Source organism: Oryctolagus cuniculus, chromosome 4 (assembly GCF_051225735.1).
Source record: "Oryctolagus cuniculus isolate XC-2025 breed Fujian yellow rabbit chromosome 4, ASM5122573v1, whole genome shotgun sequence".
Taxonomy (NCBI): Eukaryota; Metazoa; Chordata; class Mammalia; order Lagomorpha; family Leporidae; genus Oryctolagus; species Oryctolagus cuniculus.
In genome coordinates this window covers 30,708,243-30,734,653 of record NC_142870.1, presented here as the reverse complement: position 1 = coordinate 30,734,653, position 26,411 = coordinate 30,708,243, and the positions used below count along the sequence as shown (strand labels likewise).

The following is a 26,411-nucleotide window of genomic DNA, read 5'->3' as shown; positions in this document are numbered from 1 at the left end:
TGTTTCCCCTTAGGCACAGTTTTAATAAATGGCACCATATCCTGCTTTGTTGCTTCAGCCAAAGTCCTGAGATGTCCTTGATTCTTTTTTCCACAGCTCATTCTCCACGCATTGGAACTGCTAGGCCTCTCTCCCTCTCTACTCCTAGGTTTCGGCTGACAGCACCAGAAAGTTAGGCCTGGACCACGGCAGTAGCCTTCTTCCTCAGAGCCAACCCTTCTCACTCTTCAATTTCTCTTCCACTTAGCTGACAGGATGTTGTTATTAGAAGGTAAAGTAGGTCATGTCTAAACCTGGCTTAAACTCTGTAATAACTCAGGAGTGGGCAAGAATTTTCTTTTTGATCAGCCTATTTCTTGTGTGTGTATGTGTGTGTGAAGATTTATTTATTTATTTGAAAGGCAGTTACAGAGAGAGAGAGAGAGAGAGAGAGAGAGAGGAGATCTTCCCTCCACTGGTTCACTCCCCAAATGGCCACAATGGTCAGAGTTGGGCCGACCTGAAACCAGGGACCAGGAGCTTCCTCCATATTTTCCATATGGGTGCAGGGGCCCAAATACTTGGGACATCTTCCACTGCTTTCTCAGGCACATTAGCAATGAGCTAGATCAAAAGTGGAGCGGCCAGGACTTGAACCTATGCCCATAGAGGATGCTGGTTTTGTAGATGACACCTAACCTACTATGTCACAGCACTGGCTCTGATCAGTCTGTTTCAAATAGCTAATAACTCATACATACATTTGACATCAATGTGGTTTCTTTCCAACAAAAACACCTGATTGCTTGCTAATGTGTTATTTGAAATTAGTAGTGAAAAAATGTTTTGAACACTTTTATTTTATTTGACCCCTTAATTCCTAACAATAAGATAAACTTTTCCAAGATTATCTCTGATATTTCTTCCCAAAACAAATGATAGGAATTATTAATACATGCAACATGTGTTTCAAGGGTGTAAATCAGAGTGAAATTTTTAAGAAAAAAAAAATTGAGGGGACATTCTGATATTTGTTATTTTTACCAAACTCAAATTTGACAACCAGGATTTAGTGAATAGGAATATGATCATAATACAAGACAGTGAGCTTTGAAGTTTTTCTTATGGGTACTTTACATCTGATTTATAAGTAGGAGGCATTTGTGGCCAACGTTGTACCATAGAGGGTAAAAACTCTGCCTGCGGAGCCAGCATCCCACATGTGTGTCAGTTCGAGTCCCAGCTGTTCCACCTCTGGTCTAACTCCCTGCTAATGTGTCTTGGAAAGCAGCAGAATCTGGCACAAGTGCTTGGGACCTTGCACCTGTGTGGGAGACCCAGATGAAGCCCTTGGTTTCTGGCTGCTGTCTTCAGCCTGGCCCAGACAAGGGTGTTGTGGTCATTTGGGGAGTGAACCAGTGGATGGAAGACCTCTCTCTATCCGGGAACTCTGCCTTTCAAATAAATAAACAAAACATTAACAAATAAAAAAGAAGAAGTGGGAGGCACTTGAGAAAAACCTGTAGAGATTTTAACTATTAACAACATTTACTGCAAGAAAGTTCAATGAAAGTAACAAAAGAGCATGGTTATAAACCTTTGTGATACAACTGATTATTTTTTTTTGCTGGATTAATGGTTTTTATTTGTTTGTTTTTTAACTTTTATTTAATGAATATAAATTCCCAGAGTACAGCTTATGGATTACAATGGCTTCCCCCCCATAACGTCCCTCCCACCCGCAACCCTCCCCTTTCCCAATCCCTCTCCCCTCCCATTCACATAAAGATTCATTTTCCATTCTCTTTATATACAGAAGATCAGTTTAGCATACATTAAGTAAAGATTTCAACAGTTTGCTCCCACACAGAAACATAAAGTGAAAAATGCTGTTTGAGTACTAGTTACAGCATTAAATCACAATGTACAGCACACTAAGGACAGAGATCCTACATGAGGAGTAAGTGCACAGTGACTCCTGTTGTTGACTTAACAAATTGACACTCTTGTTGATGGCCTCAGTAATCACCCTAGGCTCTTGTCATGAGCTGCCAAGGCTATGGAAGCCCCTGAGTTCACTGACTCTGATCGTATTTAGACAAGGCCATGGTCAAAGTGGAAGTTCTCTCCTCCCTTCAGAGAAAGGTACCTCCTTCTTTGATGACCCGTTCTTTCCACTGGGACCTCACTTGCGGAGATCTTTCATTTAGGTGTTTTTGTTTGTTTGTTTTTCCCCAGAGTGTCTTGGCTTTCCATGCCTGAAATACTCTCATGGGCATTTCAGCAGGATCTGCATGCCTTAAGGGCTGATTCTGAGGCCAGAGTGCTGTTTAGGACATCTGCCATTCTAGGGGTCTGCTGTGTATCTCACTTCCCATGTTGGATCATTCTCTCCCTTTTTTATTCTATCAGCTAGTATTTGCAGACACTAGTCTTGTTTATATGATCCCTTTGGTTCTTAGTCCTATCATTACGATCAATTCTGAACAGAAATTGATCACTGGGACTAGTGAGATGGCATTGGTACACGCCACCTCAATGGGATTGAATTGGAATCCCCTGGTATGTTTCTAACTCTACCGTTTGAGGTAAGTCAGCTTGAGCATGTCCCGAATTGCACATCTCTTACCTCTCTTATTCCCACTCTTATATTTAACAGCGATCACTTTTCAATTAAGTTTCAGCACTTAAGAATAAGTGTGTATTGATTACAGTATTCAACCAAAAGTATTAGGTAGAACAAAAAAGAATACTAAGAGGGATAACATATTAAGTTGCTCATCAATAGTCAGGGTGAGGGCTGATCAAGTCACTGTTTCTCATAGTGTTCAATTCACTTTAACAGGTTTCCTTTTTGGTGCTCAGTTAGTTGTCACCGATCAGGGAGAACATACGGTATTTGTCCCTTTGGGACTGGCTTACTTCACTCAGCATAATGTTTTCCAAATTCCTAACAGGGATCACTTTTCAGTTAAAATTTAAACACCTAAGAATAATTGTGTGTTAATTACAGAGTTCAACCAATGGTACTAGAACAAAAAAAATACTAAAATGGATAAAGTATTACATTGTACATCAACCGTCAGGACAAGAGCTGATCAAGTCACTGTTTCTCATAGTGTCCATTTCATTTCAACAAGTTTCCCCTTTGGTGCTCAGTTTGTTGTCGCCAATCAGGGAGAACATATGATATTTGTCCCTTTGGGGCTGGCTTAATTCACTCAGCATGATGTTTTCCAAATTCCTCCATCTTGTTGCAAATGACCGGGTTTCGTTGTTTTTGACTGCTGTGTAGTATTCTATAGAGTACATGTCCCATAATTTCTTTATCCAGTCTACTGTTGATGGGCATTTGCGTTGGTTCCAGGTCTTAGCTATTGTGAATTGAGCTGCAATACACATTAATGTGCAGACAGCTTGTTTGTTTGCCAATTTCATTTCCTTTGGGTAAATTCCAAGGAGTGGGATGGCTGGGTTGAATGGCAGGGTTATATTCAGGTTTCTGAGGAATCTCCAGACTGACTTCCATAGTGGCTTAACCAATTTGCATTCCCACCAACAGTGGGTTAGTGTCCCTTTTTCCCCACATCCTCTCCAGCATCTATTGTTGGTAGATTTCTGAATGTGAGCCATTCTAACTGGGGTGAGGTGAAACCTCATTGTGGTTTTGATTTGCATTTCCCTGATTGCTAATGACCTTGAACATGTTTTCATGTGTCTCTTGGCCATTTGGATTTCCTCTTTTGAAAAATGTCTATTGAGGTCCTTGACCCATCTCTTAAGTGGGTTGTTTGTTTTGATGTTGTGGAGTTTCTTGATTTCTTTGTAGATTCTGGTTATCAACCCTTTATCAGTTGCATAGTTTGCAAATATATTTTCCCATTCTGTTGGTTGCCTCTTCACTTTCCTGACTGTTTCTTTTGCAGTACAGAAACTTCTCAATTTGATGCAATCCCAAATGTTAATTTTGGCTTTGACTGCCTGTGCTTCTGGGGTGTTTTCCATGAAGTCATTGCCGGTACCTATATCTTGCAGGGTTTTTCCAATGCTCTCTAATAATTTCATGGTGTCAGGTCGTAGATTTAAGTCTTTAATCCATGTTAAGTGAATTTTTGTGTAAGGTGAAAGGTAGGGGTCTTGCTTCATGATTCTGCACGTGGAAATCCAATTTTCCCAGCACCATTTATTGAATAGACTGTCCTTACTCCAGGGATTGGTTTTGGATCCTTGATCAATTGATTATGATTTATTACTGTTGTAATTATAAAAAGATGACACAGCTATTATCTTTATGTAATGGAGTTGTATACTAAAAGCAGAAGTCACAGAACAGTTGTTTCAAATATTTCCAAATCATGTCACCTGTGTGGTGATATATGTATATGTGTGTATGTGTGTGATATACATGTGCACATAACATATAAATTAATGTATACAAGTATATATTTGTTTATTTTTATAATATCCACCATAAAATGTTCCTATAAGACTGAAAGGATGAAATACTTCTTAACTCAGCCATGAAGTTGTGGAATAGCCATTATGAATCATTAAGCAAATTGAGTTCTATTGATCACCAACTATGAGGCTATGGGCCAGGTGCTGAGTATGTCTTCTCTTTGAGATGAAGGGAACAATTCTGTTAGGATGTTCCCTGGTTGGTCCATTCTACACCTTGACTCTTTTTGGCTAGATCAGTCATTAATTCAGTATCCTGGCCATTATAGTAAGGAGACTTACAGGATTTGGGGTTAACTCTGCTGAAATAGAGGTCTTCCTAAGTGAGCTGGGGCAGTAAGCTCTGTGTGCAGACTTCAGATTGTCACAGATGCCTAACTGATATTCTCTTTACATATAGTAAACTTTCATGTATCTTTGTCTTCATTGTTACAATTTTAGAAGAATTGTAATTTTAGGTGAAACTTGGCAACTTAGTCTTCCATTTAATACATTTTGGGGATCTTAATTTCCAGATTTCAACTAATATTTTTGTAATGCTGAAAACTATACCAGTTGCTTCATGTAAGTTATTCCAAAATAACTGATGGTTACAAAGTCATTAAGATAATGCAACTAAGCAAAAATGTAGTTATATCTTATTTCTAGGAGATAAGAAAATGAAGACGTAAGAAAAGTGTTATATTGGTGTTGAAATTCAGTCTTTTATTTTTAAACAATGTCATTTTATTTGCAAATTGCTACTTTAAGCAGAACATTGAACTCACTGCCAAATAGGAAACAGTAGTTAAGAAATGATTTGCAGAGTGGATCTGCAGGTCTTTAGTCTGCTCTTCCATGTGGAATTTATTTACTCATTTGCACACGTGGACCTTTTAATCTACACAGCATGTTTTTAAGCTTCATACTGAGCCTAGAAGTTGACACAGACTCAGATCAGTAAGTAAATAAGATTTCTTTTAAAACATAGTGGGAAAAAATATTTGTTTCAGTTCGGGAAAGATTTATCTGTGTACAATATGTCTATTTATAAGTGAAAGATATTCAGATGTTTAGTGAAGCACTTTGTAGGCCAAATATATTTTCAAAGTTAAAGAACAAACACTGGAAACCAGGCTTAGCTCATAGTACAACTGCTTTATGAAATTTTTGTATCTTGGTAAATCTCATTCTATATAAATTATATGAATGGAAACATATATTCATATAATATTTTGATGAAGTAAGATCATTAGAATTAAACTTCATGAAATCAGGATCCTTATCATACTTATTACTGTATCCCCAGTGCCCAATTCAATGTTTGGCATATATCAGAGCCACGGAAAGAGGGTGCTAAGCCTTGAGATTTAGCATTTGGTCAGAGCAACACCTTAAGCTAAGGTCTTAGCTAAACTATTTCCAAATTCCATTTTTTTTTTTTTTGACAGGCAGAGTGGACAGTGAGAGAGAGAGATAGAGAGGAAGGTTTTCCTTTTCTGTTGGTTCACCCCCCAGTGGCCGCTGCACCCGACGCACTGCGCTGATCTGAAGCCAGGAGCCAGGTGCTTCTCCTGGTCTCCCATGGGGTGCAGGGCCCAAGGACTTGGGCCATCCTCCACTGCCTTCCAGGGCCACAGCAGAGAGCTGGCCTGGAAGAGGGGCAACCGGGACAGAATCTGGCACCCCAACAGGGACTAGAACCCGGTGTGCCAGCACCACAGGTGGAGGATTAGCCTAGTGAGCCGTGGCGCTGGCCAAATTCCTTTTATTTTTTTATTATGAGTGTTCTGGTGTCACAAAAGTACTTGGTACTGATGGTATTATATCTGAAATAACCTTGCTATCACTGCTGTAAATACATTTCCACAGGTGACAATTGCTAAACTTACAAATTATCTCACCTAGTATTAGGACTCAGGCATTGCAGGATACACATTTCCCCTGCAACATAATATGATTTTCCCTCACAGAAAGTTTTCAAAGGACCATTAAGAAAAAAAAATGTGCTGGTACAGTGTCTTGGTTTTCTTAAGGGAAGTATTGAGTCAGAGTTCAGAATGAATTATTTTATCTGCATAGTGTGGTTCCTGTCGATCGGGTTGAGGTTGAGGACAGGCAGGCAGGCTGGAGGCTAACTCCCAGCACAAAAAGTGATGTGTGAATAAGTAAAAAACACACTACTTCCTGAGCTTACACAATATTCATATTAAATGAAAATTATGAATCTGAATGTATCCTTGTGGGAGTCAGATCTGTGTCAAAGCTCAACATGGAAATGTAATATTAGAAAATGATACATAAATTACATTCTATTGATTCTTGTCAATCATTCTAATTTTTCAGATCTTCAGGAATTTTACTGGAAAAATGGTCCAAATGAAATTCCAAGCATTCTATCCAAATGGTCAGTAAAATTGCTTATATGTCAATACATTTGTTTATCAGTAATTAATACAGCTTTTGATTATTGAAATAAGGAACTTGAATTACTGGTCTTATGTTTTAATCTTTCACATGAAAAATAAAAATCCCTAAATTTATTTTATTTTAAAGTTATCTTGAAAAGAAAATATTAGCATGTGAACTTGGGCACTATTTATCGCTTTCCTTTAAAATCTTGTGTAATGTGAAATGTCCAGAAATGAATTCTTAGCAAATCTGCTTTTTAAATAGTAAGTAGAAAGTTTTGTATATGGGCATATAAATATAATATTATTTTCCAGGTAATTTTGTATCATTTATTTTCTCATATTAAAAAAGACAAAATCATAAACTTTGGGCTTCATTATGTACACAATTAATGGTGTTTTAAAATATAGTCAAACTCAATACCCTCATGAATTTAACACCTTGATAAACTGACCTAACTTTCCTTGGGAATCGTCTTCACTAAGACTTTATTTCCTCAAGTTTTTGAGGTAGGAGAAATGGAGTTATTCTTCTGGAAGGAACTGAAGATTATCACCCTTGAAACTTCTTGCCTAATTTTGTGACATTCATGGTGTAAACCAGACAGGAGTTCAGTACGTTAATTCTGTTGAATATGAGGGAGATGTCTAAGATACAGATCATTCCACCTCTGAGCTCATGACCTAAGAAAATTCTTCAAAATTGCCTTGATTGTCTTTTCTTATTATATTTGATATTATTTCACCATGGATTGATATGTTACATGCATGTAAATATGAGTAAAAAATAACCATTTTCTATTGGTTAACCCTTTGTATAACTAGTGGGTGTTTCAGTACATAGACATGTAGTCTACTTCAAGGATTCACAAGGCAGAGTGATGATATAAAACAGGTTCATCCCCTCTCCCCTCACTGACTCTGCAGACTGCTACAGAACTTGCTTTTGGGGTGGCTTTAGGCAAATCCTTTACTGGCTCAAGGCTCTCTTGTTTGCAGAATGGAATGTAAAATGCATAGGTATCTAATGAGGTTGACTTGAAGATAGAGAAAGTTGTTACAGATAAAGTGCATACAATAGTGCCTATTCCATGGAGGTTAGATAATATGAAATATGTAATATAGTTGAACTGGTTTTATTTGAAAGCAAAAGTAATACTAATTTGTGCATTTTTTAATCATAAAATTTCACTTTATTGGTTGTATTATTCTTCAGTTGTTTCCGAAGAATATCTGCAAATGATAATAATTTTAGACACTTTTGTCCTATCCTTTTTAGTATTACACAATTTCAAAGTTTGAGTTATGTGTATTTCTTGGGCTACATCTTTCAGTTCAGTGTTAAATAACTGAATAACATTGTTCTTTAATTTATTGACAATGACTTTAATGATTGTTATTTAAGTAATGTGTTGGTTATTTATATAAATTTTATTCTTTCCGTTCTTAGGAAGTTATACTATACTTAGTCAAATACATTAGATTATCAGAAATTTCTATTGATGTTCTTGATACATATAAATTTATTTTTAAATCTGTGAGGGGGTGATTTTGTTTTTAGCTCTTGACCAGTTGATTTGCTAATATTATGTTACCTTAATAGTTGAAAGAGTATCTTTTTATTTTATACTTTATAACATTCTCTCTCCAAGCACTTGGGCCATCCTCCACTGCATTCCCTGGCCACAGCAGAGGGCTGGCCTGGAAGAGGGGCAACCAGGACAGAATCCGGCGCCCCGACCGGGACTAGAACCCGGTGTGCCGGCGCCGCTAGGCGGAGGATTAGCCTAGTGAGCCGTGGCGCCGGCTTGAAATATATATGCACATATTGAATATAATCTATATATTATTTCTTTCATTCAAAATTCTGCATGTGCATATGCATATATATTTCCCTTATAATAATTTTGAAAAAACTCACGTTTCTTTCTTCTCAATGTATTCCCCAACTCTGTCCTTGTTCCCCTAAACCTTATCATGTTTAACTATGCTGTATTTTGACTTCCTCATATTTAGTTCATTTCCTGATACATGGTGAATACTTCACCAATGTTTCTTGATCATTATTTTGAAAAGATCCAGGGTCAGAAAAAGCCAGAGTTGTGATCTCCTGGGTGGGTCATGTTTGATGAGAAATTGTTAAGTTTGCTAAGTTGTAGAAGTTTTTGAAGTGTTGTTTCAGGAAATGTCATAAAAGTGAAATTTGTAGACACAACTTAAACTTTACCTACACCGATATATTTTCCGCGTGTTCATTTTAGACATGAAATATCAGGGACATACTTAGATTCATAGTTAGACCTATTTAATACCCTGTGACTAATGCTCCCAAATATATGAAAAAATAAAGGAAATTGGTTTGAGTCCTTAGTAGAAGTTTAGGGAACATGATAAACTGTAACTGTTATATCACACATCCAAATAATTCTGATTTATATGATTTGTAGACATATTACAGCAAATAATTCACCTCCAAGGTTCTACTGCTATGGCTTTTTCAGAAATATTCATATAAAAGTATGTTTAAGTATCTTATTTTCATTATTTGTAAAGTATATAATTGGATATTTGATACTTAAGAGGGTCGAGTTGAGTTGGTTAGAAATGTAATCATGAGAACATCATGGAAGACTTGAAATGTAGAAATTGCCTTCAAATTGAATTTAGTGACTTCTTGATACAGATGGGCTCAAAAGCAACCAAGCTGGATTGTCCTCATCGTGTTTTTGTTTAGTTGAAAGTTCTAAACAAAATCATAAGTCTTTACAATAGGCCTTTTAACATATTAACTGCCTGAGCTTAGACACTTCTTTCCTAGTATCAAAGTATGTTAGCTATTAATAGCATGTTATATAGTATTCCACAAACATTGTCAGTAACACTGTGATCTCAATAGTTGATGGGTTTTGATCATTTCAATAATCAAGGAAAGTGGATTGAATGCACCATAGTTGCACTGATTTATACTTCACTGATGAAGCATACATTATTCTTAAGAGCCTTGGTTATAAGTAAGGCATCATTTTCCTATGTCTTGTGAATATGGAATATCATAGACAACTCTAATTCATCAAGCAGGAGAGAAATAATGAATATTGGTTCATGGCTTTGTTTATATCTTATGCATTTCCTTAGAGTTGGTAATTTTATATAAGAGTTGTAAACTTTGGGAATGTAGATGTAGTTTTATATTTTAACTTACCAAAAAAAATTAGGTCCACACTGAAATTCTGTGAACACGTTTTCCTTGTAAGGAAGAGTTTTACTATTTAAGTTTGAAAAACATTACATGAGAATTAAGATCTTAACTGTCAATTGTTTTCTAAATGTTTAGATTATTCCTATTGTAAAAGTGGAGGTTTCTGCATATATAATTATTAAGTCATATTGGTTAGTTTTTTTATTTTTATTTTTTGCAAGCATCTAGCTTAATGTCCATATTAAATGAATGGAATGCCAAAGTGGTTGAATTATCAAGTACACATAAGCTGGTCAGTGACCGACCATTATACTTATAGTGATAAATGCATACAGAAAAACATGATAAAAATCTTTCAGATTACCTCAATATTAATTATTAATTATAATTATGTACAGGAGAGGTAAGATAGTATTTCAATATTAAAAGTAAGATATATGCTTGGTATAGGTTTTCTGGAACTTTTAAATAAAATTCTGAAATACCTTCTAATAGGTATTTCTTCGTACCTAGGAAATTATCATTAGATATAAAACTAACATTGGTTGATTTTCATAATGTTTTGAGAGTTAAAGATTGTTTTGAAAGGCTGTTACTTATGTGATTCAAAATAGCTATTTCTATTACAATGTTCTTGAAAAGTATTTTAATTTTATTTCAGAGTAGAATTGATTTCAGATGTTAAATATAAATGTTTCTCATATGAAAATGTTATAAAACATAAGTAATTTAAAGTATAAATAGCAACATCTCATTCATCAAGTTATACTTAATTTATCATGCTAACTCTAATGTGAGAATGTGCTCTTCATCCTATTATTTTTTTCTTTGGTATCTCAAAATAAAACACTTACTTTGGTAGTTAGGCTTATTTTAGTCTTCCTGCTATTTTAGTTAAAATTATATAACAGCTAGCTTCCCACAAATGTTGTTATAGAGAGAGGGATTGTGACTTATTTGTCTTCCCCCTGTATCAGGTTTCTCAACATTGGAAATAGACAATGAAATGTTATTGTCTGAATGGCTTTACATGTGTCCACTTATGTTGAAATTTATCAGACTGCATACTTTAAATGTGTACAATCTTAAGTAAATCATATACTTACCATAAGACTTATAATTGCCCCTATTTGGGATGGGGGAGTGGGAGAGAGGGGGTCCATGTAATCAGATTCCACTTGCAGAGATTTTTTAATTTAATTACTTTGGGGACAGGCTTAGGCTATGGTATTTTTTTCAAAATCCTGATTCTAGTGTACTTCCAGTATGGAGAACCTCTGGTCTAGCACTAAGCAAAGGACTTTGTACCTGGTAACATCTCAAACATAGTTATTCTTATTGTTTAATTGAAGGTATTTTTTCTTTGATAATAAGTAATGAAGCTTTCATACATTGAAGAGCCTAGAAGTGTGTAAATTATGCCAGAGGGAGTTCAATAAAGGAAATACTCCCCAGGTAGCTTCGTGCAAATACAGCCTTTCTACCATCCTATAGGCAGCTATTTCGACTAAGGCATTGTGAAAATACATACAAGTGGTAACAGATGGTTCGTTTTCAGCAAATATTAAGAAAAGCTCACAACTGTTGTTTGATTCAACCTAAAGTAAGGAATGTAAGTCATAGTTGTCATCTTATTCATATTTAATAAATGAATCTCTTTTCCAGAAATTTTTAATTTTGCATGGCATATCAGTTTCTAAACACATACATGGTACAAGGTCATTTGCTCATGCTTGTTTTCCTTCTGAACTTGGACCTTATTGTTGACTTCCCCAATTTTCTTTTCTTTTTTTATTTTGTCGTTTTGGTCAAATGGAGTTCATTCAGCATCAGTGTATGAATAAAAATTTCATCAGAATTTTGCTTTGAGACAATGGTTAACTTTTGGCAATGCCATCCTTTTGCTCTGTGCTTGTGCAATTACCTTACCACCTAATTTTTCTGTTTTGAAAATGAAGGAATAACAGAAAAAAGAGTGGTGACACTGATGATTATAATTATAGATCCCCCACATGGGATGTAATTGAGATAAAGAAGTCATATCACTTTGTATCTAAAAGACAAGGTATGACAAGGAGTTTATTTTTATTTTTGGTCCTTAGCGAATAACCTTTATAATTTTGACCTTTTAAAATACATGTATTTTATTGAGTCTGAATGCTTTGGTTGTAATAAACCATCCCCACTTATCACGGCAAGGTTTTACCCTATATTCAAGCATGGTGCAGGGAGTGCTGTGCATATTAGTTGCACAGAGATCTGACTGATAGGGCTCCGTGCTGACTCATGTGGCAGGGAAAGAGACACTGATGAATACCCCAGTGATGCGGGTACATCTAATTCAGAAGAGTGGGAAGGGAGAATTGAAGTCTTTATAAACAAGATCTAGAGAGACCCACAGATATCTTCTACTGAATAAGAAACTTTTTAGGAAAGACTTTGCTGTTATCTTAGATGACAATGTGTTTTTCCCTCTTGATATTAACCTGTGCTATAAGAAAGGTGAAGTGTTATTAGAGTTCTTCTTAGACGAGTTGGAAATCAGAATGACTGAAGGGGATCACTCCACATCAACAGCTGCAGGGAAAGAGAATCAGTTATATTTTATCCATTTTTAAAATTTTATTTATTTGAAAGGGAGAGAAAAAGAAAAGGGGTGGGGACGCCCCTCTGCTGGTTCATCCCTCAAATTCCTTCAAAAGTCAGGGCTGGGCCAGGCTGGAGCCAGGAGCCAGGAACTCAAGCTTCATCTCCCAAGTGGGCAAGAGGAAACCAATTACTTAAATTGTCACCAGTTGCTTCCAGGGTCTGCATTAGCAGAAAGATAAAATCAGGATCAAAGCTTGGATGCAGGGGCTCTGATATGGCATGAAGTTGTGACAACCGACATCACTAGACCAAATGCCTGCCCCAGGCTTATTGTGTTTTTATAGAAAATTATAGTATGTATTTAATTAGTATGGAACTTGCATTATGCTCTGCTACTTTGTCCTCATCATTCTTTTCCATAATTACTACCTTATTTTGTAGTCAAATAAAGAGCCTATTAATGGTAAGCATACACTCCTAGGTTTAAAAGTATACATTTATAGCTATTATTAATGTCTCCTACATTTTCCTTCAGACAATTTATTTTTGGTGTTAAGAATTATTTTTACCTTCAGTTCCTAGCAAATGATTTGTAATATGTGAGAAAACAAAGCAAACCATTGGCACCAGGGCATTGTAATTCTGCACTGGGAACAATGTTATTATTTACTAGCAATATTATAAATAAACAAGAACAACCTACTAATGAAGAGTTTCTAAAGTGACAAGAGGAAAGTTTCCAAGATACAAAGCTCAGCAAATACAGAAATTTACTCATGCAATTATACTACATTTGAATATTTAATATAGGAATGTAAGAAGACCTAGTAGATCAAATGTGATTTATAAATATAACTTTTAACAACAGCTATGAACATGAACTTAAAAATTCAGAAATTATATACAAAAGCTTCAGAGGAGCAATTATTGTGGGACCGACATGATGCCTCAGGTTTTCAAAACTCATTTTCTCTAACTTTGCAAGGAACTTGTCCAATGAAGAATGAGTCAAGTTTTCCAAATGGTTGAGGTTCCATGAAAAATGTTTTTCCTAAATCCAAGGTAATAATGTTCATCAGTGGGTGCACAGAAGCATGCTGCTGATGTATGATTTCACTGGTAACATAGAAGTCTGCCTACTGAACAAGTGGGACAGCCATGATTTTGATGTATAAAGTCCCAACCATTCAGTGGTCAGGAATCTGACTATATCCAGACACCACAATACAACTGAGCCACAGTGAATGGCTTAGGTTCCAAGTCCTTTTTTTTTTTTCTCAAGGTGCCTGTGTTTCTTGAATCTTGGAGTTTCTCTACCTCTGGTCTATGGGTGATAACTTCCTCCCCATTAGTGGCCATCAGGGGCACCAGTGGATCCTCGCTTTGGAGCTGTAGAGTATTCGTTCTGTCCTGTTTATAGCCATTGGGGGTGGGGGAGGGCTTTCTTTGCCTTACAGCTAGGCTTTTCATTAGCACAGAGGGAGAAGAAAAATTAGAAATGATCTTAATTAAATGAGTTCCTACGGAAACTCCTAGTCCACAGCCTTGGTCTATGGAAAAGTCTTGGAGTTTTCCTCCACACCTTCCTCCTTAGTGTCGTTGTAGGCCATAGACCTTACCACAAAAGACATGGATAAATATTTATCAGACCACAAAGGATGTGTGGAGGACACAATGATACTTACGTTGATTCTTGTGAACATGTCTAACCACATGAGATGTTATTAGGGCACCTGGCTGAGATATTTTCCTCTATAATATTTCAAATAAAACTGTAGGCCCCAAGTAAATCATAAAGGCGCTTATAACTGTCAAGAATAAATAGAAATTATCTCGAGATTGGCTTTCTAAAAGTATCTTTGATACACCAAGTTATTGTAGTATCTGCCTTTAATGGAACTTGCAGTTTTATACCTTTATACTGCTTAGTGATGCACAAATATTACAAAGAATAAATGAAAATGTAGCCAGGTTTTAGTCAGGTTAATTAATAGTGCATTTCTCAAATATTAAGAGAAAAACCTGAATTCTGTTTTCAAAATAATATAATACACATATCCAGTTCAAATGTAAAGTCTACAATGTCTGGTCTCTAGAATACAAATCCAATGCAAGCTTATATTTGATTACCTGTGGAAAAAAATCTACTCTTCCTTTATATTAGAAACTTAGGGGCTAGCACTGTGACAAAAAGTTAAGCCTCCACCTACAGCACCTGTATAGCATATGGGTGCTGATTCAAGTCCCAGCTGCTCCACTTCCAATACAGCTCCCTGCTAATGTGCCTGGGAAAGCAGCAGAAGATGACACAAGTACTTGGGCTCCAGCACCCACGTGGGAGACCTGGGAGAAGCTCCAAGGAGGAAGAATTGGAAAAGTGGACAAAAAAGTAAGACCTTGTTGTTGATTGGTGGAAGAATGCCCTCTTCTTCCTATACCTCATTACTCAGAATTATGTTACTGCCTAAGAGACGCTGAACGATTGAGCAATTTCACCTGATACATTGAGTACCCAAACTGCCGAAGAGTTCTGACAGGGAAAGTGTAGGAATTTATCTTCTGTTGGTAACTGAAAGTGTTTTTTTTTTCTGGTGGTATGTTTTTATTTTTTTTAACTTTTATTTAATGAATATAAATTTCCAAAGTATAGAATATGGATTACAATGGCTTCCCCCCCATAACGTCCCTCCCACCCGCAACCCTCCCCTTTCCCACTCCCTCTCCCCTTCCATTCACATCAAGATTCATTTTCGATTCTCTTTATATACAGAAGATCAGTTGAGCATACATTAAGTAAAGATTTCAACAGTTTGCTCCCACACAGAAACATAAAGTGAAAAATACTGTTTGAGTACTAGTTATAGCATTAAATCTCAATGTACAGCACACTAAGGACAGAGATCCTACATGAGGAGTAAGTGCACAGTGACTCCTGTTGTTGACTTAACAAATTGACACTCTTGTTTATGGCATCAGTAATCTCCCTAGGCTCTTGTCATGAGCTGCCAAGGCTATGGAAGCCCCTGAGTTCACTGACTCTGATCGTATTTAGACAAGGCCATGGTCAAAGTGGAAGTTCTCTCCTCCCTTCAGAGAAAGGTACCTCCTTCTTTGATAACCAGTTCTTTCCACTGGGATCTCATGGAGATCTTTCATTTAGTTTTTTTTTTTTTTTTTTTTTTCCCCCAGAGTGTCTTGGCTTTCCATGCCTGAAATACTCTCATGGGCATTTCAGCCGGATCCGCATGCCTTAAGGGCTGATTCTGAGGCCAGAGTGCTGTTTAGGACATCTGCCATTCTAGGGGTCTGCTGTGTATCTCACTTCCCATGTTGGATCATTCTCTCCCTTTTTTATTCTATCAGCTAGTATTTTTTTTTTGATTTTTTTTTTATTTATTTAATGAATAAAAGTTTCCAAAGTACGAATAATGGATTACAATGGCTTCCCCCCCATACCTTCCCTCCCACCCACAACCCTCCCCTTTCCCGCTCCCTCTCCCCTTCCATTCACATCAAGATTCATTTTCGATTATCTTAATATACAGAAGATCAGCTTAGTATACATTAAGTAAGGATTTCAACAGTTTGTTCCCACACAGAAACATAAAGTGAAAAATAATAGATGATTTTTTTTAATGATGATGAAATCAGATCAGACCTATTGTCATGTTTAATCCCAGTGAGAGTCAAGTTGGGAGTTGATAGTTTCTTTTTTTTTTTTTTTTTTTTTTTTTTTTACAGAAGATCAGTTTAGTATGCATTAAGTAAAGATTTCAACAGTTTGCACCCCCATAGAAACACAAAGTGAAATATATTGTTTGAGTACTCGTTATAGCATTAAATCTCAATGCACAGCACATTAAGGACAGAGATCCTACATGAGGAGTAAGTGCACAGTGACTCCTGTTGTTGACTTTACCAATTGACACTCCTGTCTATCAGCTAGTATTTGCAGACACTATTCTTGTTTATGTGATCCCTTTGGTTCTTAGTCCTATCATTACGATCAATTGTGAACAGAAATTGATCACTGGGACTAGTGAGATGGCATTGGTACATGCCACCTCAATGGGATTGAATTCGAATCCCCTGGTATGTTTCTAACTCTACCGTTTGAGGTAAGTCAGCTTGAGCATGTCCCGAATTGCACATCTCTTCCGTCTCTTATTCCCACTCTTACATTTAACAGCGATCACTTTTCAGTTAAGTTTCGGCACTTAAGAAGAATTGTGTATTGATTACAGTATCCAACCAAAAGTATTAAGTAGAACAAAGAAAAAAAATACTAAGAGGGATAACATATTAAGCTGCTCATCAACAGTCAGGGTGAGGGCTGATCAAGTCACCGTTTCTCCTAGTATTCCTTTCACTTTAACAGGTTTCCTTTTTGGTGCTCAGTTAGTTGTCACCTATCAAGGAGAACAAGTGGTATTTGTCCCTTTGGGATTGGCTTATTTCACTCAGCATAATGTTTTCCAAAGATGGTATGTGTATATGGGGAAAATGTGTAAAAAGGGCTCAGAACAATTGCTAGAAAGTCTGGCAGCATTGTTGGCCTGTCATGTATGCCGTTGACTATGTGGTAGATGCTATTCTTTTGAATACATAGTCATGAATCTTCCTGGTGCCCCCCCTTACCCACACATGACAACAAAATGAATGCCTATTGATAATTTGGAGTAAAAAACAATCAAAATTAATGGGAGAAATGAAAAACTTTAGTTAATCTTGGAAATTTGATGGCACGTTAAATATGATGAAAAACCCACAAAAGCTGCTAGAGCTTTTTAACATTTTTATTTATTTATTTGAGAGATTACAAGATCAATCCATCCACATGTTCATTCCTCAAATGGAGGCAAATGGCTAGGAGGATGAAGGCGAGGAGGAGGAGGAAGAAGCAAAGCTAGGAGCTGTGACCTCAATTCAGGCCTCACTCATGTGTGGCAGGACCCCACCCAATTAATTGAGCCATCCTATGCTGCCTCTCCAAGTTTGCATTACCTGGAAGCTGGGGTTAAGAGATAGAGCTGGCCTCAAACCAGGCAGTCCACCATGTGACACAAGTTTACTAACCACTAGGCAAAACACTTTCCCCTGCTAAGGCTTTATTGATTGGCCATTGCATTGTGACAGGCATCAGAAAGAGAGTGAGCACTGTGTAACCAACCTCTAAATCATTTTTGTTGGTTTAAATTTGTGGCCAGCTTTGAGGAAGTCCTGAAGTTGCAAATTACCCTGATATTTTGCTGCTTATGGTCCATGAAGTCAGGTGCTCAAATGCTGAATTAATGGGCGCTGTCAACTGCCTTTCTCCTCATGACTGTAGTCACCATTGGCACCTCCAAATTTAACATTTTGCTACAGTGGCCTGTGGTTAGCTGTAAGGGAGGGATACAGAAAAGCAAGTTTCTGTGTCCACTGGGTGAGTTTGTTGTGGCAAGCCTGGAGCTGTTACACAGAGGTAGGAGTGAAACCTTTCTGGGTGCCCCAAGTTCATTTAGAATTAATCAATTAGAATGATTAATAATTTAACTACTTCATAGGTTAGAATGTTTTTTGTGCCAAAACTTAGAAAGATAACCACCCTGTAACCCCGTGTTAGATCAAGAGGAAGCATTTATGCTTAGGAGAGTAACACAAATCTTTTGATTTTCCTCTGTGAAATGTACAAGTAGTTTTGCACAATGCAGTGATCAACATTACTTGATTAGTGAATCACAAAATGGCCTTAAGTATTTAAATAAATGTTCAAATATGTTGGTGTATATAAAGTCTGTGTTTACCACATATCCTTTTTTTAATATTTATTTTATTTATCTGAAACAGTTACAGAGAGAGGTAGAGACAGAGAGAAAGGTCTTCCATCACTGGTTCACTCCCCAGGTGGCCACAATGGCCAGAGCTGCACCAATCCAAAGCCAGGTGCAGGGGCCCAAGCACTTGGGTCATCTTCTACTGCTTTCCCAGGCCACAGCACAGAGCTGGATCAGAAGAGGAGCAGGAGACTAAAACTGGTGCCCATATGGGATGCCAGTGCTTCAGGCTAGGGCTTTAACACACTGTGCCACAACACCGGCCCCTACCACATATCCTAACCTTAACCTATAATAAAGAATTAATTTGAAAAAAGAATAAATAGGAAGATACAGTTTGCACATACATACAGGGTCTACATGGAAACTGAACACAGTAACTTAGGACATGCAATAAATGGTTATTGAGAACATTTAAAGACCTTTTTTCCCATGTTGAATGAGAGTGCATTTCCTAGATACATATTTCATTAGAAAATGGAACAGATTATGTTAGCTTTCTATTGTTTGAATTTCTTTTTATTTAATTAATTTTTCTTTTTTCTTAGCTATCAGTTTGTTAGATAACTAATTTTATTTTTATGGAAATCAAATGTTACAAAGTAAAAGTTAGGGGCTAGCATTGTGACATAGTGGGTTAAGCCTCCTCTAGTGACTCTGGCATCCATATGGGTGCTGGTTCGAGACCTGGCTGCTCCACTTTCGATCCAGCTTCCTGCTACGGTCTGGGAAAGCAGTGGAGGATGGTCCTAGTGCTTGGGCCTCTGCTACCCACGTGAGAGACCTGCAAAAAGCTTCAGGTTCCTGGCTTCAGCCTGGCTTAGTCACGGCCTTTGCAATCATTTGGGGAGTGAAGCAGTGGATAGCAGATATCTCTCTTTCTGTCTTTGTGTGTGTGTCTGTCCTCTTCATCTGTGACCATGCATTTCAAAAAAGAAAGCTTAAAAAACAAAGTAAAAGTTAAACTTTTCCAAAATTACATATCATATTTAAGACATGTGTACTTATATCTGTACATATATTCATATAAATGTACATGTGTTTATTTACTCCATGATTCCTATAAAATAATGAAATGTTTTGAATAAAGCTCTAGATATTCTATAATTATCATCATTTGCTTAAAATTGTCATATTCGTTTGAACACATTCTCAGAGTCATTTTTCTGGTACATCCATGTATGCTGATTCCAGCATTCTCAGAGTTTTTCACATAGGGCTTATGTAATATTATCTAGGTTAGACAAGAACCATAATATAACATCACATAATGGCTTTTATTAGGTATTTCAACCAACAATTCATGAAAAGTTTTCGGAGTTTATTTTTCAGCTTTATTTTTGTAATTAAGAGGCAGAGAGGCAAAGAGAGAGGGGCAAAGAGACAAAGCTCCCATCTCCTGGCTCACTCCCCAGATGCCCTCAATGGCTCAGAACTCAATGCAGTTATCCACATTTGTGGCACAAACACGATCACTGGCTTCCAGGATCTACAATAGCTGGGAGCTAGCATCAAGAGTTGGATATCAAACCCAGGCACACTCATATGGAATGTGGACTTCTTAACTGTCATTTAATTACTAAGCTGGATGTCTTATCATTGCAGCAGAGTTTCTCTAGCTATTGTTCTAAAAGTAATTGCTATTAACTGGTGCTCTGCCTTTACATAGACCAGTTGTGGGGCCACTGGGGGTCGGGTTAACTCTTGAGGATCTATGCAACTTGAGGGCTAGCAGCCTGATGAGGTAGGAGCACCCACTAGAGTGTTGCAGCACAAGTGAGGAATAGCAGTTTTGTCAAACTATTTTTTTTTTTTTGACAGGCAGAGTTAGACAGTGAGAGAGAGAGAGAGAGAGAGAGAGAGGTCTTCCTTCCATTGGTTCACTTCCCTAATAGCTGCTACGGCCGGTGCTGCGCCAATCCAAAGCCAGGAGCTACGTGCTTCTCCTGGTCTCCCACGCGGGTGCAGGGCCCAAACACATGGGCCATCCTCCACTGCACTCCTGGGCCACAGCAGAGAGCTGGACTGGAAGAGGAGCAACCAGGACAGAACCAGCGCCCCAACTGGGACTAGAACCCTGGGGGCCGGCGCTGCAGGCAGAGGTTTAACCAAGTGAGCCACGGCGCCGGCCTGTCAAACTGTTCTTAACCTCAGAGTTTATGGAGAGGTCAGAAGGTCTCACTCTGTCATGGTGTATGTTCTAGAAATGCAATATTCCAGTATTCTTTTAGGAGGCATCTCACTGATCTCTGAGGGAATGGGTTGTGGGGAAGGACCTTAACTCTCTGATATGGAGATATAGTCGAACTGTGGCAGTTCGAATGTCAGAGCGATCAATCCTGGACAAACTAATTCCATCAAACCCTTATGGAAATCTGCCAAACTCCACTGTACTTTCAGGAGCAATAAAATAGGCTTCAGGCAAATCGGACTTATTTATCTAATTCCTTCTGCACTATAAGAAGAAAAATAAACCAAGTCATTCCCCTGAAGAGCTTGTCATTCTAAAATATATAGCGTTAATATATATGAAATTGTACAGTATCATCTACATTACTTTGATGTTTCTCTGTGTTTATTTCTTTTTTATGTACTGATTTTACATATTTGGAATCATAGTGTGCAAATAATTTTGTCCATTTATATATCAGATGGTTATTAACATTTAGGAATATCACTTCTCTATGATCATTAACTTCCACCTCATTATTGCTGTATGAATAGTGTTTACATGAGTTTTATAATAACTGGTATATAAGAAAGAACAAATAAATGTATATTTCTACATATTCTGTTATGGGGTCTAAAGCTATATCTTTGTTTCAAAACATTCAATCCTTATTATTATGAAAATAATTCTAGAAAGCATCAAAAATATTCTACCTGATTCAATGTACCTTGTAGAAAATTATGTGTGTTTGGAGATAAACTATCTGTAAGACAAAGGTTGTTAATATGATTCTAATGCTGTGTTCTTATGTTTGTGACTAAATATTTGTATTACTGTGTGTAGGTGTGACATGGGTATATATGTATGTATATAAAAAGAGAGAAAGGATTCATAACAGATTTCATATTGAAATCTGCTGAGTAAAAGAATAAGAAAACTTGACACGAAAATGTAAAAGCAGAGGCAGGCATTGTGGTGAAGTGACAACATGCTGTCTGGGACTCCTGTATTCCATATTGGAGAGCTGCTTCTATCTGCAGCTCCTTTACTTCTGATCCAGCTTCCTGACAATGTGCTTGGGAAGACAGCAAATGATGGCCCAAGTACTCGTGTTCCTGCCACACTCATGGGAGAACTGGGTGAAGTTCCTGGTTCCTGGCTTCTACCTGACCCAGCCTTGGCTTTCATAGGCATTTGAGAGTGAATAAGCAGATGGAAGATCTTTCTGACTCACTCTCTGTCAGTCTGCTTTTCAAATAAATAAATTTTTTAAAAAGCTACATGCATAGCTGTGAATATTGTTATTTGATAATGCCCATGCTTTGAATAACTTTTGTCAACACTTTTTCTTGCACACTGCATAGGAGCCTATTCCAAATTAGTTTCTACAAAGAAATTTAACCTCATATATTCATTGAAATTAAGGCAGTGAGTCTCATCTTAGGATGTGCTACATTGCTTATATTAGTAATGGTATATAGAATTTCTGCTGTAGAGAAATGTTACTGTTAAAACTGTGAGGTCGTTGATGATGAAGTATGTTATATCTGTCTGGACTGTAGGCTGCAAAGAGAATAGGAATCAGTGAACTATGAAACTAAGCACTGAGAGTAGTTTGGAATATTATCTCCTAGGAGTTTTGTGTTTATTTACTTTTTAAAGATTTATTTATTTATTTGAAAGTAATAGTTACACGGAGACAGGCAGGCACACAATACACATAGAGATAGAGAGAAGGAGAGATAGGGGAGAGAGGGAGAGAAGGAGAAAGGGAGAGAGGGAGGGAGGGAGAAAGGCAGGGAGGGAGGGAGAGAGAGAGAGAGAGAGAGAGAGAGGGATAGAGAATCTTCTATCTACTGGTTAACTAGATGGCTTCAATGGCCATGGTTGGGCCAGGCTGAAGACAGGAGCTTCATCTGGGTCTTTCTTCTTAGATGGCAGGGGAGCCAACACTTAAGCCATCTTCTGCTGCTTTTCCCAGGCCATTAGCTGGAAGCTGGATTGGAAGTAGAGCAGCTGGGACACAAACCGATGCCCATATGGGATACCAGCATCATAAGCAGCAGTACGCCACAATGCCAGTCCCAGGATTTTTGTATTTAATAAATAACAATGGATTACCAAGTCCCTAACCTTATCCTAATGGATAAATTAGTAAGGGAATTCGGGGCCCCACGCTGCTTCCACAAGGAAGGCATTTCGGAGTTGAGATTGTGTTTTTGTCCTTTCCATCAAAGAGTTCCTTTAGCAGGTGCATGTTTACTTGATTCATAGTCTTAAGACTTGTTGGGCATCCTTCCTCTAATATGTAAAATAGAATGTGTCCACAAAACACTCTTAGAGTAGGCTTAATAGCAGCTCCCCATCTCTACCTCTTTCTATTTTCAACTCAAAATGTTGCTTCTGGGATAGCAAAAGTTACAGTTTTTCAAGTTTTATGATTAGATATAAAAAATCTCTCCATCTGATTTTAGATGATGCATTGCTTACTAATAAACAGATAATGCAGTGACAGTAATTTTAGATCTAAATATTAGTCTTCAATTGTTCAACAGTGGGTGACAACTCTACCATATATTTTACTGTTTCTATTTCTTTCCTCTAACATGTATTTATGTTTCTCTCCAGTCATATATATTTAAACCTCATAGTTAATATGTTTGGTAAAAAAGACAAATTAAAATTCATCAATTCCAAGAGCCTAAATTATAGTAGCATTTGTAATAGCGTTTTACATCTCGGTTGATATTGATTTTTTAAAAAACACATTAGCCTGAAGACATTCTTTTTAGATCATCTGGAATTATTTTAACATTGAAAATTGAAGGAATTCAAGGTTGTCAGAAAATCATTTCCATTTAACTGGGTCTTCTTCAAACTGCAATCATATTGCCAAAAAAATTAATAGTTTATCAGATGTATTCAGATTTTTAGTTTATAAAATGGTCTAATTTTATAATATAGAAAGCTTTAACTTCATCTCTCCATGATTCAGCATCATTTATTACAAAAGATTGTAAAGTAATTGAAGGAAAATGAAAACTAAATGAAATAATTAAATAACCAATCTAATTTCTAGGTGTTAATTCAATTCTGTTTCTAATCAATTTTCTGTATTTTAAACTTCATTTGCTTTCTACTTTGAGCCTGCAGGCTTAGATGTCTCATATTATGGGATGGATACTTCCCTGAGTACTTAGGATGGTGACACAAGGGAAAATACCACTCAGAAGGCTAGACTAATACATTTAACAGTTATCTGTTATTTGGTGGTTTCAAACTCCAGATGGTCTTGTCTAGTTGATTTGATTGTCCTTTGTCCATTAAAAATCTGTACTGTGAAATTGTATAACCAGAAAAGGATAAATCTTGATTTATTAAAGGTGATTTTATTGCTTCTGAGATATTTTTAAAAGAAAGAGGTAGTGTACCAAAATGGCAACATTAAACAAGGTAAGTGATAAACTTTTTTATGTATCTTGGTCAATAAATTAAATCAACTTTACAAATGTGAAATATTGACATTTATATTGATGAATTTCCAAATTTCCTTTTTCCTAAAAAAAAAAAAAAAAAACCGAAGAGTTCATTGAATTGGCCATATGTAAGCCTTGTCTATAAATTGTGGGGTCATTTTTTAGTTCCCCCTTAAATGATTACTTATCTCTAAAACTAACAGAGTTGCAATTGAATCTGAATATGTCCTTCAAAAGCAAAAAAGATACGTAAAATTACACAGAGGCCAACAGCATAATAACAAATATCCTCTAGCATAAATGATCAGAATTTTAACTGCATGATAATTGAACTTAACAGTTTTTTTCAGTCAAATATTTTCAAATGCAAATAGGTAACTCAAAATCAATTTGTCACCCTTGGAAAGCACTGATAATAAAATAAAAATTAGAGGACTTTGTGATTTTATAACTTTACTTTCAAGTTGCAATTTAAAAAAAATGGGCAAATTTCACAAGGCTTAATGAATTTCTTACTAGGAAACCAACCCTCCATAAAAATTTTGGCATAACTTTGTATAGCCTTGAGTTCACATGGAGTTAATATTTACTATAATTGTGACCATCTTTATTGTTCATATGTTTAAAATTAGATACTTAGAAATAATGAATTAAAATTGCCACTGCTCATGTCTAAATATTTCTACTGACCAAATCCTTAAGGACTAAGGAACATGTTAGATGATCACTAGGTTCCTTCTTACTACGGATTGTTCTATATTAAGCAAAAGCATAGCTTCATAATATTGATATTTTATCTTTTTTGTTAATCTAATTACATTAAACAAACATCAAATGAATTTCAACTTGTACTTTACAACATTCATAATAGATTGACCCATCTGTAAGCTACTGCTTTATTAACTGTACTAAATACTGGCCATTAAGTTGTGTGTGTGTGTGCAAGTGTGTGTATGAATTGTCACTTAAGCAAGTTCCTTATAGCACCGTCCAAAAACCTAGTTCTTTAAACCTCCTCTGTCCTTGGAGTTTTTGCGTGTACCTTTGCTTCTCTGTGGATAAGCACATACCCCTAAATTATATGATTACATGTGGCAGCAATCTCCCTTATCGACATCTTGAAGACAGATTAACTGAGGCTGGATTTGTGGATTTTGCCTTCAAACCTGCCGGAAAGCAATGCCCACTTTCCTAAGAACTGACTCCACTTGTGAGTGAGAAACTATAAACAGTTGTGCTCTCCCACCCCCATCTCCTTCAAGATCAGAATATGGAATTACAACGTGTGCATTATTTTATCATTCCAAGGATATGTACATTCCATGCTTCTCAGTTACCTTGAAAACTTGCAAAGTCCCTTACTGTTATACATTTACACTAATCTCTGAACGGGGCTGTTGTATCTAATAGCAAGCTTTTGGTGTTAATTGTGACAGTCTGAAAGCTCATTCCGAAAGCTGCTTTCACAGACATCTAATTATTCTTGGTTGGGAATGTTCTTCTGGTGATACCACCAGCCTCCTGGGTACCAAGCATGTCTGATGATAGGTGATTCATAAGCGCAATGGGACATTTCCCAGTGAGTTGTTTTGTCACTGGTTATCCATTTTGTCAGACGTTTTATTTCATCCTGAGTTTTAACGTGACTATCATGTTGCTGGGCAAGTCACTGAGAGCGTTGAATACTTTGTCAAAACCATTACACCATTCGAACCATAATACAGAATTTTAAAGTCAGAGCTGTGAAATTTAAATGAAGATCTGGCTAAGTCAGAGCTAATTGCTTCCTTACTTGGTAACCTGGGGTCCAGTATTGGAGGACTAGGTTGCCCTAATCGGCCTTTGTAAATAAGTGAAATCAATCAATGGAAGGATACCATTTTTTGGTGGGACAGGCTCTGTCACCTGTTCTTTGTGTGAAGTTTCTGTGTGGTACATTCGAGGAAAGCAGTCTGTTTAGGTGGTAAATCAACTGTGACAAATGCAGGAGCTTCTGCTTTCTGGGTATGCTTCTAATATGCAGGCCTTTACTCTTGCTTTTCTTACCCACCCAACTTGCAAGTTAATACATATATTAAAAAACAAATCTGTAATATAGTTCATTTTGTTAGAATGATTTGGAGACATATGTTCTATAAATTCAGAGGTGTTAAAGATTAGAAATAAAATTCAGCATTAAGTACACTATGGATATTAAAGGTAGTGTTAATACTTAGCAATTTAAGGTTATTGCCTTAACAGAAGTGACCAAATGTTTAAATTTAGAGAAGGTAAGTACCAGAATATTCACATCTAAAATTAGGAAGTAGGAAAAGATGGGGCATATAAATAATA

General features: G+C 36.8%; 1 long non-coding RNA gene across 32 annotated transcripts in view; it reads left to right on the top strand.

The window, feature by feature from the left end:
- The window catches only part of LOC103350594 (uncharacterized), a 647,925-nt gene that overhangs the window by 183,470 nt on the left and 438,044 nt on the right, over window positions 1-26,411 (top strand). For all 32 annotated transcript variants that reach the window (XR_016232321.1, XR_016232322.1, XR_016232319.1 and 29 more), the window contains one exon: window positions 6,763-6,823. This is a non-coding gene — a long non-coding RNA (uncharacterized LOC103350594). The remainder of the gene's footprint in view (window positions 1-6,762; window positions 6,824-26,411) is intronic.